This window comes from Eriocheir sinensis, chromosome 33, assembly GCF_024679095.1.
Source record: "Eriocheir sinensis breed Jianghai 21 chromosome 33, ASM2467909v1, whole genome shotgun sequence".
Lineage (NCBI taxonomy): Eukaryota > Metazoa > Arthropoda > Malacostraca > Decapoda > Varunidae > Eriocheir > Eriocheir sinensis.
In genome coordinates, this window is record NC_066541.1 from 5,383,636 (window position 1) to 5,400,644 (window position 17,009).

General features: G+C 42.7%; 2 protein-coding genes across 2 annotated transcripts in view; one reads left to right on the forward strand and one right to left on the reverse strand.

Annotated features, from left to right (window-relative positions):
- LOC127006837 (calcium uniporter protein, mitochondrial-like) overlaps window positions 1-17,009 on the forward strand; it is a 113,019-nt gene that overhangs the window by 77,944 nt on the left and 18,066 nt on the right. The window lies entirely within an intron of this gene.
- Window positions 1-17,009, reverse strand: part of LOC127006614 (pinin-like) — a 62,192-nt gene that overhangs the window by 41,725 nt on the left and 3,458 nt on the right. The gene's annotated exons all lie outside the window — the stretch shown is intronic.

Sequence of the window (17,009 nt, forward strand, 5' to 3'; positions counted from 1 at the left end):
CGTTCCTCTTCCTCCTCTATTCCTCTTCCCCTCCCCCTCAAGTCCTCTTCTTTCCTCTTCTCCCCTCGAGTCCTCTTACCTTCCCCGTTCCTCTTCTTCTCCCTCCTCCAGTCCTCTTCCTCCTCTCCATTCCTCTTCCTCTTTCCCCCTCCATTCCTTCACCTCCCAGTTCCTTTTCCCTTTCCCCCTTCCATGCCCCCCTTCTTGTCCTCCTCCCCCCAATAATTCTCTCCCCTTTTCCAGATTTCTTCCTCCTCCTCTTTCTCTTTCCCCTCTAGTCGTTTAACCTCCCCTTTCCTCTTCCTCCCCTTGATGGCATACCTCAATCAATCAATCAGCTCTCTCTTTTCCTTCCTCCAGTCCTCCCCCCTTCAATCTTTCCCTCGTGTCCATGGATTCCTTTCCCTTCCTCCGCTTCCTCTCCTTCTCGTCCTACCTACCTGTTCACCTGTATTTCTTTTCCTACTTACCTGTCCCCCATCATCCTATCTCTCTTCTTTCATCCCTCTACTTACCAACCTACCTACTTACCCACCTACCTACCTCCCTTCTTACTCACCAATATCTTGCCCAGCCTATCTTTTCATTATCTGCCAACCTACCTACCTACCTACATACTTACCTACCTACCTCACCCCCCCCTTACGTCACGCTCTCTCCCTCACGCATTCTCATATAGTCTTACTAACGTGTTTCTCTCTCTCTCTCTCTCTCTCTCTCTCTCTCTCTCTCTCTCTCTCTCTCTCTCTCTCTCTCTCTCTCTCTCTCTCTCTCTCTCTCTCTCTCTCGCACGTGTCAGCGCATAGTTTCTCGTGTTTATATTTTTTCTTTTATTTATGTTCATTTTTCGTACGTGGAAGAATGACTCAGTTTCCGGTGAGTCTTGTTCCGTTTATAAATACCTGGCCATTGTTGTTTTTGTTGTTATCTTTTATGAGTCATTATGTTCTGCCTCTGGAGAGTATAAAAATGAACATATACTTTCCACTTTTATTTTTTGCATCTATTCTTATTTTTCTATCTATTCTTTTCTGCTTCTTTATTTTCTGTACTTTCACTCATTTTTTATCTCTTTTAACGTTCCGGGAAATAATACTGATTAGGCCTACTGTTGTTCTCTTGCGTCATTGTCTCGCCGTGTGTACTTCGCTTTATTGCGTTTTATTTGTTGGCATTTTAATTTTACCGTTAAAAAGGCAAACAATGAAGGTAACAGATAGATAGATAGACAGACAGACAGACAGAGACGTAAAAAGAGAGAGAGAAGGACATGTGCTCTGCCTCTGTGTGTGTGTGTGTGTGTGTGTGTGTGTGTGTGTGTGTGTTATGTATTCAGGCGAGGTTGTGGTTAGCATGAGGTGACGATGATGATTATGATGAAGGTGAGGGTGGTGAGGAGGAAGCTGAGGAGGAGGAGGAGAAGAGGAGGAGGAGGAGGAAGAGGAGGCGATGATTATGGTTAAAGTGTGGGGAGGAAAGGACATCACCCCAAACACACACACACACACACACACACACACACACACACACACACACACACACACAGCTAAAAAACGTTGCCTCACGCATCTCGTAAATCTTTATTCCCTGTAAGAGCGAGACAAATTCCGGAGAGAGAGAGAGAGGAGACGTAACTGAAGGTAACGGAGGGGAAAATATGAAGGTAAATAGATGAGGGAGGAGAGAAGGGAGGGGAAGGGAGGGAGAGGGAGGGGGAGGGGAAACACGCACCTCCCTTCCCCTTCCGTCTCTCCCTCTCTTTCCCTCTCCCTCCCTCTCTTTCCCCTCCCTCCCTCTCTTTCTCTCCCTCTCTTTCCTTCTCGCTCTGTCTCTTTTATCTCTCCATCATGCATCTCTAGAACCTAACTTTCTCTCATTTATCATCTCTCTCTCTCTCTCTCTCTCTCTCTCTCTCTCTCTCTCTCTCTCTCGCCCAAGGTCGCTTGATAACCTTACAAGATGAAGCAAAAAGTTAGGTCCGCATCCTGCCAGGGAGGAGGAGGAGGAGAAGGAGGAGAAGGAGGAGAAGGAGGAGGAGGAGGGAAAATGTGAAGCAATGGATGACTATTAGTGAATTTCCTACGACCATCCTTCTCTCTCTCTCTCTCTCTCTCTCTCTCTCTCTCTCTCTCTCTCTCTCTCTCTCTCCCCCCCCTCTCTAATAACCAATAAACAAACTAGGTCGCCCTCAACACCTGTGCGCAAATCTGTACCTGGCCTTCTGGGATTTAAATGACCGCTTCTCGTCTCACCTGAAATTACCTGCCGCCGACCCTGTTGCATGGCCTAACTTCACTCGGCACTTTCCCTTTCCCCTTAAATTTCCCTCTTTGCCCTTTTCCTATTTCCTCTGTTACGTTTTCATTTATATTTATTTATCTTGTGTTTTCCTCTTTTATTTCATCCTCAGTTTTATATTTATTTTTTCCTGTTTTTTTTTTGCCGGTTACATCATTTTTTTCTTCTTCGGGTTTTTTTCTTCACTTCCTCCTCTTCACCCTCTTCCCCCTCTTTGATGTCTTGTTTTTCTTCCCGTTTTTCATCTTCACCCCTCTCTTCTTTTCTCCTTACGTTTTTTCCCTTCTCTTTCATCTCATCACCTTTATTTTTTTCCATTTTTCGTTTTCCCTTCCCTTCTTTCTATTTACCCCGCTTTTTTTCCCCTTTTTTCTCTTTTTTGTTTAACTGTTTTCTCAAAAATTTCCCCTCCCCCTCGTTTTCCAGACTTTTTTTATTTTCCTTCACATATTTTTAATCTTTCCCATTTAATCCATATTTTTCAATCCCTCTCTTCTATCATCCCCAACTTTTTCTCCTTCCCCTCCTCTCATAATTTCCCCTCTTTCCCTTATTCCTTCACCTTCCCATTCTCTCCTCTCCCTTCTTCCTTCCCTTCACATTCTGACCCGTCTCATTTTCTTCCCACTCCTATTTTCCCCATTTTTCCTCTTCCCCTCTTTTACTCCACTTTTCTCTCTTCCCTATTCACCCATCCATTCGTCCCATTCCTTCCCCTCTTCCCCTTTCCCCACCTATTTCCCCTCTTCCTTTCCTCTTCCTCCTTTCCCCTCTTTCATCTCCTCCTTCCCTTCCCTTCTCCCCTTTTTCCTCTCTGACTCATCCTTCCCTTCTCCCCTTTTCCCTTTTCCTATCCCTTTCCATCCCCCCTCTTTTCCCTTTTTCTTCCCTTTTCTATACCCCTTTTCCCTCTTTCCTATCCACGTATCCCCTCCTATCATCCTTTCCCCCTCTTTCCCCTCTTCCTTCCTCTTCTCATTCTCCCCTCTTTCCCCTCAATGTCTCTTCAGCCTTATACAACACGTCAATGCCTTTCTATTCCCTTATTTGGCCTCTATTCAGCTCCCCTCACGTCCCCTTCCCCTCCTCTAAACCTTTTGTCCCCTAACCTTCCCCTCCTCTTTAGTTCCCCCTGCAAATGGCCTCAGTGGGGGAGAAAGAAAACGGGAGTGTGGTTGGGTTTTTTTACCTTGAATTGGTTTGTTTTGGTGATTAGTGTTGTTTTGTGTGTTTGATTAGTATGTTTGTTTTGATTGGTTTGTTGTCATTTATCTTTTTCTTTTTCTTCACCTCAATCTTGCTTAGTTCCTTTTCTTTCTGTCTTTTTCATTCTCTCTTACTTCCTCTCATCTCTTTTCTTTCGCTTATTTTTTTATTCCTCTATTTTTATTTTTCATTTTTATTTTTTCTTCCTTCTCGTTTCCTCAGTTTTTTTCCCATTTTTTCCTTTTCTTGTATTTTAACTCGTTTTTTCCTTTATTTTGTCCTTCAATTTGGCGTTTTCAGTTATTTTCTTAGTTCTTCCTCTCATCTCTTTTTTTTTTCGATTATTTTTTTATTCCTCTATTTTTATTTTTCACTTTTCTTTTTTCTTTCTCGTTTCCTCTCATTTTTTCTTTTTTTCCTTTTTCTTGTATTATTAACTCTTTATTTCCTTTATTTTCTCCTTCAATTTGGCGTTTTCAGTTATTTTCCTAGTTACGTCTTTTCCTTTTCCTTTTTTTTCTTCCGTTTCTTTATTTCTTTATTCGTTCCTTTTCTTTGTCATTCGGTTTCGCTTCTCTCAGTCACTTATTTTCCACGCACTCTCTCCTGTGTCCATTATTATTTTTTTTTTTTTAGGTTTTCTTTCTCAGTTATTCTCCTCCTTCCGTCTTTCTCACTCTTTCCCGTTTCTTTTCCTTTCTTCCTCTTTTTATATCGCAACTACTTTTTACTCTTCTTTTTTTTCTTCCTTCTTTCTGTCCCCTTTTTCTTATCTCTCTCCTTGTCTCCATCTCTCTTTATATATATGCCTCCTATATTCTAATTCTTCTTTCTTTTCCGTTTTCTCTTCCATCCCTTCATTACTTCTTTCCCTCTTTATTTTCTCCTTTTGCATCTTTCGTTTCTTGATTTTCCTCTGTCTCATGTTTTTTTTTTTTCTATCCTCTTAATCGTCATTTTCTTTTTATCTTGCTTTTTTTCATATTTTCCTCCCTTCTCTTTCACAGTCTGTCTTTTTTTAAATTTCTCTATCTATACAACTATCTATCGATCGACTTTTCCTTCTCTCCTTCCTTCCTTCCTTCCTGCCTGCCTGCCTGCCTTCCTTCCTTCCTCTATCGATCGACCTTTCCTTCCCTCCTTCTTTCCTTCCTTCTCTCCTGCCTGCCTGCCTTCCTTTCTTCCTTCCTTCCTTCCTTCCTTCGTTCCTTCCTCTATCGATCGACCTTTCCTTCCCTCCTTCTTTCCTTCCTTCCTTCGTTCCTTCCTCTATCGATCGACCTTTCCTTCCCTCCTTCTTTCCTTCCTTCTTTCTTGCCTGCCTGCCTTCCTTCCTTCCTTCCTTCCTTCGTTCCTTCCTCTATCGATCAACCTTTCCTTCCCTCCTTCTTTCCTTCCTTCTTTCCTGCCTGCCTGCCTTCTTTTCTTCCTTCCTTCCTTCCTTCGTTCCTTCCTCTATCGATCAACCTTTCCTTCCCTCCTTCTTTCCTTCCTTCTTTCCTGCCTGCCTGCCTGCCTTCCTTCCTTCCTTCCTTCCTTCGTTCCTTTCTCTATCGATCGACCTTTCCTTCCCTCCTTCTCTCCTTCCTTCTTTCCTTCCTGCCTGCCTTCTTTTCTTCCTTCCTTCCTTCCTTCCTTCGTTCCTTCCTCTATCGATCGACCTTTCCTTCCCTCCTTCTTTCCTTCCTTCTTTCCTGCCTGCCTGCCTTCTTTTCTTCCTTCCATCCTTCCTTCCTTCATTCCTTCCTTCCTTCGTTCCTTCCTCTATCGATCGACCTTTCCTTCCCTCCTTTTTTCCTTCCTTCTTTCCTGCCTGCCTGCCTTCTTTTCTTCCTTCCATCCTTCCTTCCTTCCTTCCTTCCTTCCTTCGTTCCTTCCTCTATCGATCGACCTTTCCTTCCCTCCTTTTTTCCTTCCTTCTTTCCTGCCTGCCTGCCTTCTTTTCTTCCTTCCTTCCTTCCTTCGTTCCTTCCTCTATCGATCGACCTTTCCTTACCTCCTTCTTTCCTTCCTTCTTTCCTGCCTGCCTCCCTTCCATCCTTCCTTCCTTCCTTCCTTCCTTCGTTCCTTCCTCAATCGATCGACCTTTCCTTCCCTCCTTTTTTCCTTCCTTCTTTCCTGCCTGCCTGCCTTCTTTTCTTCCTTCCTTCTTTCGTTCCTTCCTCTATCGATCGACCTTTCCTTCCCTCCTTCTTTCCTTCCCTCTTTCCTGCCTGCCTCCCTTCCTTTCTTCCTTCCTTCCTTCCTTCGTTCCTTTCTCTATCGATCAACCTTTCCTTCCCTCCTTCTTTCCTTCCTTCTTTTCCTTCCTTCCATCCTTCCTCTATCGATCAACCTTTCCTTCCCTCCTTCTTTCCTTCCTAATTTCCTGCCTGCCTGCCTTCCTTTTTTCCTTCCTTCCTTTCTTCCTTCGTTCCTTCCTCTATCGATCGACCTTTCCTTCCCTCCTTCTTTCCTCCCTTCTTTCCTGTCTGCCTGCCTTCCTTTTTTCCTTCCTTCCTTTCTTCCTTCCTTCGTTCCTTCTTATTAAATGGTAAGCAAGCAAGGCGGAGGAAAACAGCAACGCCAGGGTCATGTTTTGGGACTAGTTTTTCAGGCGCATTAACATCCTTTCGCAATGCGCGGCGAGGGACCTACCAAGCATTAACCAAGCCCGCCGCCCACAGCTGTTTTTACCCCTCGACACACACACCGAACCGCATAATGTGATGGCCAGTAGCGTCCAGGCCATGAGGGGGGGAATGTCGTCCTTGTGTGGTGGGGGTGAAAAAGTTGTCTTCGTACGTTCTTTTCATGAGCTCAGTGAACGCTTGTTGTCCTTCGTGTCTGTAAAAGTGGGCCGGGTGACGTCACTGGGATAAGGTTAACGAGAGAGAGAGAGAGAGAGAGAGAGAGAGAGAGAGAGAGAGAGAGAGAGAGAGAGAGAGAGAGAGATTATTTCACGTACAGTACACACATGCCTGCCTTCCTTCGCACGTTCTCGTTCACACACACACACACACACACACACACACACACACACACACACACACACACACACAAACACACAAACCATTTCCTCCACCTACACGCCCTCTACATCCTCCTCCACATCCTCATCTCCCCCTCCTCCTCCACATCCTCATCTCCCCCTCCTCCTCCTCCTCCTCCTTCTCTTCCTCTTCCACCCTATCATTCTTCCTCCCTTGCACGCCCATCTCTTTTCCTTTCTTCTTAGGCGCCAACTTGTTAAGCCCTCACAAAATTTCCCTCCTCCTCCTCCACCTCCTCCTCCTCCTCCTCCACCTCCTCCACCTCCTCTTGTTCCTGCTGTTAAAAAGACAATACGCGGCCGGGTGTGATTCCTCCTCCTCCTCCACCTCCTCCTTTTGCCTCCTCCTTCTCCTCCTCCTCACATTCTCCCCTTGTTATCCTTTCCTCTTATATCTTTCCTCGTTCCTTCATTTTCCACATTCTCTCTCTCTCTCTCTCTCTCTCTCTCTCTCTCTCTCTCTCTCTCTCTCTCTCTCTCTCTCTCTCTCTCTCTCTCTCTCTCTCTCTCTCTCTCTCTCTCTCTCTCTCTCTCTCTCTCTCTCTCTCTCTCTCTCTCTCTCTCTCTCTCTCTCTCTCTCTCAACCTTACAACCTTAAACAATTACTTTTACTCTGTGTTTAATAATAACAGTCTTCCTCTCTCTAACACCAACACCAGTACTATTGTAAATCTCGAGCATGCATTGCCTAATTTTGAAATAACAACCGATGAAGTCCTTAAAGCTCTCCATTCACTTAAAACAAATAAAAGTCCTGGACCTGACAAAGTATATCCAACTCTGCTGAAAGAAACAAAGAGCGAAATACTCTCCTCCCTCACAACCGTATTCAATATGTCCTTGCGACAAGGCATCGTCCCTTCAGATTGGAAAAAGGCTAACGTGACACCGATTTTCAAGAAAGGAGACAAAAAAGCACCAGGTAATTACAGGCCCATTAGTCTAACTTCGGTTGTAGGTAAGCTACTTGAGGCATAATTAGAGACAAAATTGTGAATTACCTTGAAAGCCACTCATTGATTGGGGACTCACAACATGGCTTCGAAACAAAGATCCTGCCTATCAAACCTATTAACCTTTTATAACGACCTCTTCACTGTTTATGACGTAACCAAATCACTGGACGTAGTCTATCTTGATTTCAGAAAGCGTTTGATAAAGTCCCGCATCATAAATTACTTTACAAATTAAAGCAAATAGGTATTGACGGTCAAGTAAACCAATGGATCGCGAATTGGTTGAGCAACAGGCAACAAGAGTAGTGATTGACGGATTTAACTCAGAGTGGGCGCCTGTCACTAGTGGCGTCCTCAGGGCTCGGTCCTTGGCCCAGTGCTCTTCATTATTTACATCAACGACGTGGATGATGGACTCAATAACCGCATTAGTAAATTTGCAGACGACACAAGATTGGCAACTCGGTTCTCACTGACGAAGACAGGCAAAGCCTCCAAGGATTTGCACAAAATTTCAACTTGGTCGGATAGATGGGAGATGCCCTTTAACGTAGACAAGTGCCAGGTCCTTCAAGTTGGAACGAGGAATAAGAAGTTCGAATACGAAATGCGCGGCGTTAAACTCAAAAGCGTTCAATGCGTCAAAGACTTGGGGTCAAAATCGCGTCAAACCTCAAATTCTCACAGCAATGCATCGATGCAGCAAATAAAGCGAACAGAATGTTGGGCTTCATTAAAAGAAACTTTGTATTCAAGAATAAAGATGTAATACTCCGCTCTACAACAGTTTAGTCAGACCCCACTTGGAATATGCGGTACAGTTTGGTCTCCCCACCATGCAAAGGATATTGCTAAATTAGAAGGTGTTCAGCGACGGGCAGCGAAATGATCCCTTCCTTGCGCAACAAATCCTACGAAGAAAGGCTTTCTACCCTTAACATGTTCTCTCTTGAGAAACGTCGCCTCGAGGAAAACTGATCGAATGTTTTAAAATACTTAATGGTTTCACGAATGTAGACAGATCAACATTGTTTATGATCGATGACACTTTGCGCACGAGGAACAATGGCGTAAAACTCAGATGTAGACAAGTAAATTCAGACTGCACCAAATTTTTCTTCACCAACGTTGTAGTGCGAGAATGGAATAAGCTTCCACCGTCAGTGGTCCAGTGTAACACGATTGACTCCTTCAAAAATAAGCTCGACCGTTACTTCCTTCAACTTAATATCAACTAGAGTAGAAATGCAACGTTTTGGAGTCTTCTGATTAATGTAAAATCACTTAGGTTTAAGGACAGACCACCAAGTCTGGACCATGGGGTCTGTGTGGTCTGATTTTCTATGTAAATCTATGTAAATCTCTCTCTCTCTCTCTCTCTCTCTCTCTCTCTCTCTCTCTCTCTCTCTCTCTCTCTCTCTCTCTCTCTCTCTCTCTCTCTCTCTCTCTCTCTCTCTCTCTCTCTCTCTCTCTCTCTCTCTCTCTCTCTTCCTAAAGGGTTCTGATCTCCTTTCCGCCCTCGCCTTCGGAATCCGAGTCGGCGTGTTTTCTGGGATCTCTTTGTGTCCTCGATCGTCATTTGTTTCGCTTCCCTGGTGGTGGCGGTGGTGGTGGTCGTGGTTATGGTTGGATATGTTTGGGTTGTTCCCCGTATTTTCTTCTTCCTCTTCCTCCTTTTTTTCCCCTCATTCCCTTCCTTATCTCCTCCTTCGTCTCATTTCCCTCCCGCTCTTCTTTCTTCCTCTCATTCCATTTCTCTTCTTCCTCCTTCTCTCTCCTCTTCCTTCTTTTTTATTTTCTCGTTTCCTTTTTGCTCTTCTACATTCTCATTCTTCATTCATTCTTCCTCTTCTCCTTCTCCCTCTAATTTTCTTTCTTTCTCCTCTTTCTTTTTCTCTATCTTCTCATACTCATTCCTCCTCTTCTCCTTCTCCCTCTAATTTTCTTTCTTCTCTTTTCTTTTTCACTATCTTCTCATATCCTTTTTGCTCTTCCTCATTCTCATTCTCATATCCTTTTTCCTCTTCCTTCTCTTCTTCCTTTTCCATCTCATTGCATTCCTTCACTTCCTTTTCCCTGTCATTTCCTTTTTTTCTTTTTTTTCCTTCTCCCTTGTATTTCCTGTCTCCTCTTCCTCCGTTACCTTCTCAATTCCTTCCTCCTCTTCCCCTCCTCTTCCTTCTCTCTATTATTTCCTCCTTGTCATCCGTTTCCCTCTCCATTTCTTACTCCTCTACCTTCTTCTTCTTCCTTTACTTTTTTTTCTTTTATTTCCCTCTTCCTCTTTATCTTCTTTATTTTCTCTCATTTCCTTTCTCCTCTTCGTTTTCGTTTTCTGGTGATTATTAATTTTCTAACTCATCATTCTCTCTTTTTCTCATTAAGTCTCATCCTCTTAATTTTTTTCTTTATCTCATACTCGTATTGTCTTCGTAGCTGCTCCTCTTACTTTCATCCTCTTACTTTTTTTCTTGCTTTTTACTTTTCATCTTTTTCTCTAATCTTCTGCTTCGTCTTCTCTTTCTATTAATTTATGCTTCCTCCGTTCAGTTTTTTTTTTCCTTCTTATTTTTTCCTCTTTTTCTCGTTCTTGTTCTCGTCCCACTTTTTGTTATTGTTTTCCTTGTACTTGTTCTTCCTGTTTTTGCTGTTCGTTTCCGCTCGTCTTCTTCTTCTACTTCTTCTTTTTCTTCTTCTACTTCTTCTTCTTCTTCCTTTTCTTCTTTGCTTCTTCTTCTTCTTCTTCTTCTTCTTCTTCTTAAACTTCCTCTTGGTTTTCTACGTATTTAATATTTCTGTGTGTGTGTGTGTGTGTGTGTGTGTGTGTGTGTGTGTGTGTGTGTGTGTGTGTGTACGTTGTCAATAACACGCATTAGACAGTCATCCCGCGCCCGTGACCTTGAACTCTCACCGGTAATGGCGCACAACCACGCCGGAGGTCACGGGGTCAAGGTCAGAGGGTCACTCTCAAGGCCACATGATTCCGGACTTTATGCTTTGATTTGTTTGTTTTTTTCTTTTTATTGTTAGTTTTTTTTTGTCTGAATAATCCTATCAATCTCTCTCTCTCTCTCTCTCTCTCTCTCTCTCTCTCTCTCTCTCTCTCTCTCTCTCTCTCTCTCTCTCTCTCTCTCTCTCTCTCTCTCTCTCTCTCTCTCTCTCTCTCTCTCTCTTTCTTTCTTTTCCATGCTTAAAATTGATCGGGACATTCCCCTCTTTGTCTCCCCTTCCGTGCATCCTCCTCCTCCTCCTCCTCCTCCACATCTCATAGTCATCCTCTCCAAAACGCCCTTGTCTTCCCTCACTTCTCTCTGCACTCATTATATCCTCCTCCTCCTCCTCCTCCTCCTCCTCCTCCTCCTCCTTTTGCTACTCATCCTTTCCCTCTTCTATCTACGCAGCAGCAGCAACTCCATCTATTATTATTATTATTATCATTATTATTATTATTATTATTATTATTATTATTATTATTATTATTATTATTATTATTATTACTGTTGTCCCTTGCTGAGCTTCTCTCTTTCCGTAATTATCTCCCTCTTGTTCTCTTGCTATTTGTTGAGGTTATAACTTGTCCTCTTCCCCTTAACTTGCATTGTATCTCCTCCTCCTCCTCTTCCTCCTCCTACGTTACTATTACTCCTCTTCCTGCTCCTTCTGGATAATAGCTTTTCCTCCTCTTCCTGCTCCTACTCCTCTTCTGCTTCGTCTTCCTTTTTATTTTGCAATGTCGCTTATTTGCTTTTGTTTCTTCTGTTTTTACCTCTGTTTTTCTCTTTAACTTTTTCCCCTTCCTATTCCCCTCCTCCTCCTCATGATTTTGGTCTCATTTTTTCTCCTCTTCCTCCTCCACGTATTCCTCTGCCTCCTCCTCTTCTGACTCCTTCAGTTGCCTGTGCCCCTAATTTCATTCTTTCTCCTTCTCTTCCATCTCCTCTCCTTCCTCTTCCACCTCCTCCTCCTCATCTTCATCCCCATCCGCCACTGGAAGAACCTTGTTATAGTAGTAGTTAGTGCGAAAACGATTATCTATTTTAAGAATCGTATCGATAGCCACTTTGCTGCGTCAGGGGTAAAGTGAACGTACCCGCGCTTATGTGCAAAAGTGCTTTAATCTTTTTCGCACGTCTCTCTAATCAGTCTAGTTGGTGATTGAGAATTCACCTAATCAGGGAGCCTTGAATTAGCCAACAGGCCTTCTGCTGCCTGCTCATCTGTTTCCATGTTTCCGCCTCCTCTCCTTTTCAGTTGCGAACACGGCCTAATGAAAATGAAGCTAGATACTCATCCACTCTATCCTGAAAGGGACGACTGCGGGGAGATATGACTTTGATCCCCAAGTTCGTTACAAGTTCAGTCACATCAGCCATCGCAAGTTCTTTCAGCCAAAACTAACCCGATAACTATGAATAAAGGTCTGCCGGTTCAAGCAAGGCGATGGAATTGTTTATTACGCTATTACGTTTTCCTTTCGGGGAGCGACGACATAGCAAGTTCTTTTTTTTCCGTTACTGTTAAAAAATAAAACCGACATCAAGAGGAGCATCTTTTTCCTGCATCGAGTCATCCGTCACTGGAATAAACCTCCTTTCGGAATTATTTTCAGCCAAAACGATCATATTCAAGAATCGCAATACTCGTTCCTTGGTTGCAGCATGAAAAATAAATTACTGTTTCTTTATGTAAGGTAAGGCAGAGAGTAGGAAGAAGTAGAATAATAAGTAGAAAAGTAGAAATGTAATAGAAAGGATAAAGAAGTAGAAGAATAAAAAGTAAAAGAAAATATTTAAATGACCCCAAGATGACAAGAATATGTAGGTTACTAACGTGCCTGAATAGAAGTAATAAAACAGGCAGCCTCGTTAAGTTCACTAATTAAGCTTTCTGTTGCCTGCCGTTCCGTGTTTCTGTGGTTTATCTTTCTATTGCGTGTGTTTCTGGTCTCATTCCTCCTCCTCCTCCTCCTCCCCATCCTCCTCCTCCTCCTCCTCCTCCTCCTCCTCCTCCTCCTCCTCCTCCTCCCTTTGCTCCTCCTCCTCATCCGCGGACAGGTGAGCATGAAAGCAGAGCCACTACTCGTCTACCTTTACCTGCCTTTGTACACCTGTCGTAATTAACCACGTGACCCAGGCGGAAGAGGAGGAGGAGGAGGAGGAGGAGGAGGAGGAGGAGGAGGAGGAGGAGGAAGTTAAGGTTAAGGTAACGGAGGAGATAAATTGTAGAAGGAAAAATGCACAGAGAAAAGGCGAAACAGAAAGGTGAAGGTGCAGATGTGGTGTGGAGGACAGAAGAAGCAAGGAAGGAAGAAAGGAAGGAAGGAAGAAAGGAAGGAGATAATCAAGGAACAATTAAGGAAGAGAAAGAAAGTGAGAAAGACACAAAGGCAAAGTAAGGGACGAGATAAAGAGGAGAGAGAGAGAGAGAGAGAAGGATGCACAGAAAGAGGAAGGAAGAAGAGGACAAAGACGTTAATGTGCAGGAAGGCGAAGAAGAAACGTGCAAAGGAGACACTTAGGAAACAGTTAAGGAGGAGGAGGAGGAGGAGGAGGAGGAGGAGGAGGAAGGTTTGGCAAAGTTGCAACTCTAAAAGAAATTATTGCGTTTCTTTCCGTTCTTTTTCTCTTAACTTTCCCGTTTTTTTTTCCTTTCTTTTTTCTAATGTATTTTTTTTCCTTTGGCTCCTCTTCTTTTCACATTGTTCTACTTTCTTTTCTTTGTGTCCGTCTGTGTGTGTGTGTGTGTGTGTGTGTGTGTGTGTGTGTGTGTGTGTGTGTGTGTGTCCATATGTCGGTATCTATCAGTCTGTGTCTGCTTTCTGAATTCCCGTGAGGATGTCGTTGCCCTCGACACACACACACACACACACACACACACACACACACACACATTCACAGGTAAGGAAAGGTGAGCCTCACACACCTGAGCCACATCTGACTCAGGTACGGTGAGGGTGACGTCATTCCTAACCTGCTTCGTTATGGCACCTGGCTACGAGGAGGAGGAGGAGGAGAAGGAGGAGGAGGAGGAGCTCTTGAATATGAAGAAATAGTAGTAAAGAGAAGATAAGGAAGAGAAGTTGAGAAATTTTATAAGCCGAAGAAGAAGAAGAAGAAGAAGGAGAAGAAGAAAAAGAAGAAGAGGAAAAAGGAGCAGAAGAAGAAGAAGAAGAAGAAGAAGAAGAAGAAGAAGAAACAGTTGTAGAAAAAAATGGATATACTCAAAAAGAAAAGAAGAAAAAAAAGAAGGAAAAGAAAAAAAAGAAGAAAAGGTACATTCAGAAGTAGAAGAAGGAAAAGGAGAAGCGGGCTAAACTCTCGTGTCTAGAACAGGAAGCAAACAGGGAAGGAATATGTAAAATTGGTGCTGCTGATGATGATGATGATGATGGTGCAAGATAGAAAAGGAAACGAAGGAGGAAGTCATAGAATTAGTTGTAGGAAGAGAAGAAGGAGGAGGAGGAGGAGGAGGAGGAGGAGGAGGAGGAGGAGGAGGAGGACAGATATCATGGAAGAGGAGAAGGAGGAGGGATTGAGGTTAATATCCGCGTGAGTGTGAGGAGGAGAAGGAGGAGGAGGAGGAGGAGGAGGATTTAGTCTTCCTCTTAAGGGATTGAATATTGCAGAATCCTCTCTCGGCCTCCTCCACGTCTCTTCCCTCCTAGAATTTATATATATTTTTAGTATTTATACTTTTTAACATTTTTTTATTTGTATTATTCTATTTTTTCTTGTTTCTATATATTTTGTTTCTCTTATTTATCATTTTCATTGTGTTTTGTGTCCCATTTTCTTTTCCTTTGTTATTTTCTTGCTTTTTTATGAAAGCGTCAGATTTTTATTTTTCCTTTTTCCCTGAAGGAGAAGTAATACGGAAGAGTGGCTGTGTGTGTGCGTGCGTGCGTCCGTGTGTGTGTGTGTGTGTGTGTGTGTGTGTGTGTGTGTGTGTGTGTGTGTGTGTGTGTGTGTGTGTTTGTGCGTGATTTGTGTGCACGAGTGGCGGTTTGTTATTGCGAGCAGGCAGTAAAACACACACACACACACACACACACACACACACACATGTCATGATTTTTTTTCTTTTGTTTTTTCTTCAAGTTCAAGTTCAGATCCAATTTGTCCCAACCACAATAATGAGAGAGAGAGAGAGAGCATAGCGTTCATACATGCCAGCGAAGAAAGTTTTTAAGTATCTGTGCGTGAGTTTTTTTTTTTCTTGGAAAATTGTGAGTTTTTTTCTTCGGCAGCTGACGATAGATGATAATTAACCTTCCCCGGATATCAAGACAGACAGGGAGACACACTGATAGACAGACACACAGACAGACAGACAGACAGGCAAGCAGACAGACAGACGGACACAGACAAGTTTCCTAGCCGAATTTTCTTCCTTCTCACCCCTTCCTTCTTCAGCAGTTAACTTCCTCCTCCTCCTCCTCCTCCTCCTCCTCCTCCTCCTCCTCCTCCTCTTCCTTCTTCTCTTCTTCTTCCTCCTCCTCCTCCTATGAGCTAATTCACTCAACAATTTTTTCTAGCTAAATCTTCCTTCCCTTCCCTTCCTCCTTCAAGTAACTTCCTTCTCCTCCTCCTCCTCCTCCTCGACCATCCTTCCAACGGCCTAATTCACACCATCTTGACGTTTTACAAGAATTCGCTCACCGTTACCAGGTCGGGAACGCACCTGCACAGACGTTCTCTCAGGAATGGTTCGCGAGACGTTCACACACACACACACACACACACACACACACACACACACACACACACACACACACACACAGTCCCCCACACACACACGCACGCAAGGCTCACACGCACGCATATCTCACACGCAACGAGCCGCACGCACCCCAGGAATGACCTTATTGTCTTTGTATTGAGTTGAAAGGTGAACGGCAGGGAAGGGGAACTGCGATTGATGTCCCTCTCTCTCTCTCTCTCTCTCTCTCTCTCTCTCTCTCTCTCTCTCTCTCTCTCTCTCTCTCTCTCTCTCTCTCTCTCTCTCTCTCTCTCTCTCTCTCTCTCTCTCTGTATCTTTTGTATGTATTTTTTTTAGTCGCAGGAAAACTTTGTGATGTATTTTTGTTTATTTCTCTCCGTATTTTATTTTCGTATCTTTTTTTTTCGTCCGTTTTTCTTAGTTTACACTTTTTGTATGTGTCAGTTTTACGTCATCATTTATGTCTTTTTTTATTTAGTTAGTTGTTCTCGTTATTATTATTTTTGTTTTTGTTTGTTTCCGTCTTTTTGCTGTTGTTTATTTCCTCTGTTTCTGTTTCCCTGTATATTTTCTTATGCTATCTCCTTTTTTTTACTTTTCTTTTCTTTCTTTTCATCTTCTCGTAATTGTGTCTGTTTTTCCTTTGTCTTCACAGTTTCTTTCATTATTTCCACCTTTCCTTGTCTATAATTACCGATGTTTTTTACTTGCCCTGTTTTTTTTTTTTTTTTTTTTTTTTTTTTTTTTTGTCTCTTACTCTATCTCATTCCTCTTGTATTTCTCAGTGTTTTCTTTTTATTCCCCTACTTCATTATTTCCTCCTTTCCTCTGTTTTCAATTATCGTTGTTCTTACCCCTCTTCACTGTTTTTCCACTTTATCTTTGTAACATCTTCTTTCCTTTGTATTTATCTCCTGTTTTTTTCATCTTTTATCCCATTTGCCTCGTTTTCATCTTTCATCGACTCCAGTTATTAATTTCCTTTGTCGTGTATTTTTTACAATATATCTATTTCTTATTTTACTTTTATTTCATCCTTTATTTCTTACCCTGTGTATATCATCTCACTCTGTATTTTTCCTCCTTTCGAAGCTTTTTTTTTTTTTCCAAGGCACTGCAGCGGTTCTGCCATATCACTGCCGTATTATTTATTTCTTACCATATCTATATTATTTTTACTTCGCATGTTTTTATTTTATTTTAGCTTGCCATTTTTATTCCATATCTCTTTTCCATCTCCCTCCGTCTCCAGTTCGTCATGCGTTTTGCCATTACCTGCATTTCTTTCCATATATATTTTATCTACTTTCCTATAATAGACGGTTCTGGCTATACACGCAGCGCCACACGTGGCCACTGAAAAAAACGTCAGAGATAGTTATCCTATTATAGTAAACTCGGTTCTTTCTGTTTTTTTTTTTTTTTTTTTTCGGAATACAAGTTATTGTTTCGAGCCAAATGTTCAAACATGGTGCCTGCTGGTTGGGGAAAAAAATATATTTCACCCAATGCTCGCAGGTTTTAAGGTTTGCGTCTATTTATGGTACATAAGACCACTGAGTGCCAAATGTACGCGGGCCCGTATCTACCTCGTTAACAACGCCATACTGGCTAATGGCAACATGAGGTGTTTCGTCTCCTGAATATTTCATTCATGGCTGTATTTTGCTTTCTAGCACCTCTAATATAATTTCATTTGATGTTAGATGGGTATTATTTCCGAGGGTGTGGTTATTCCGACAGCTGTTGTCTTTAAGTGCTTTACACACACGGTGCTGCTGAAGGGAACACCGAAACTG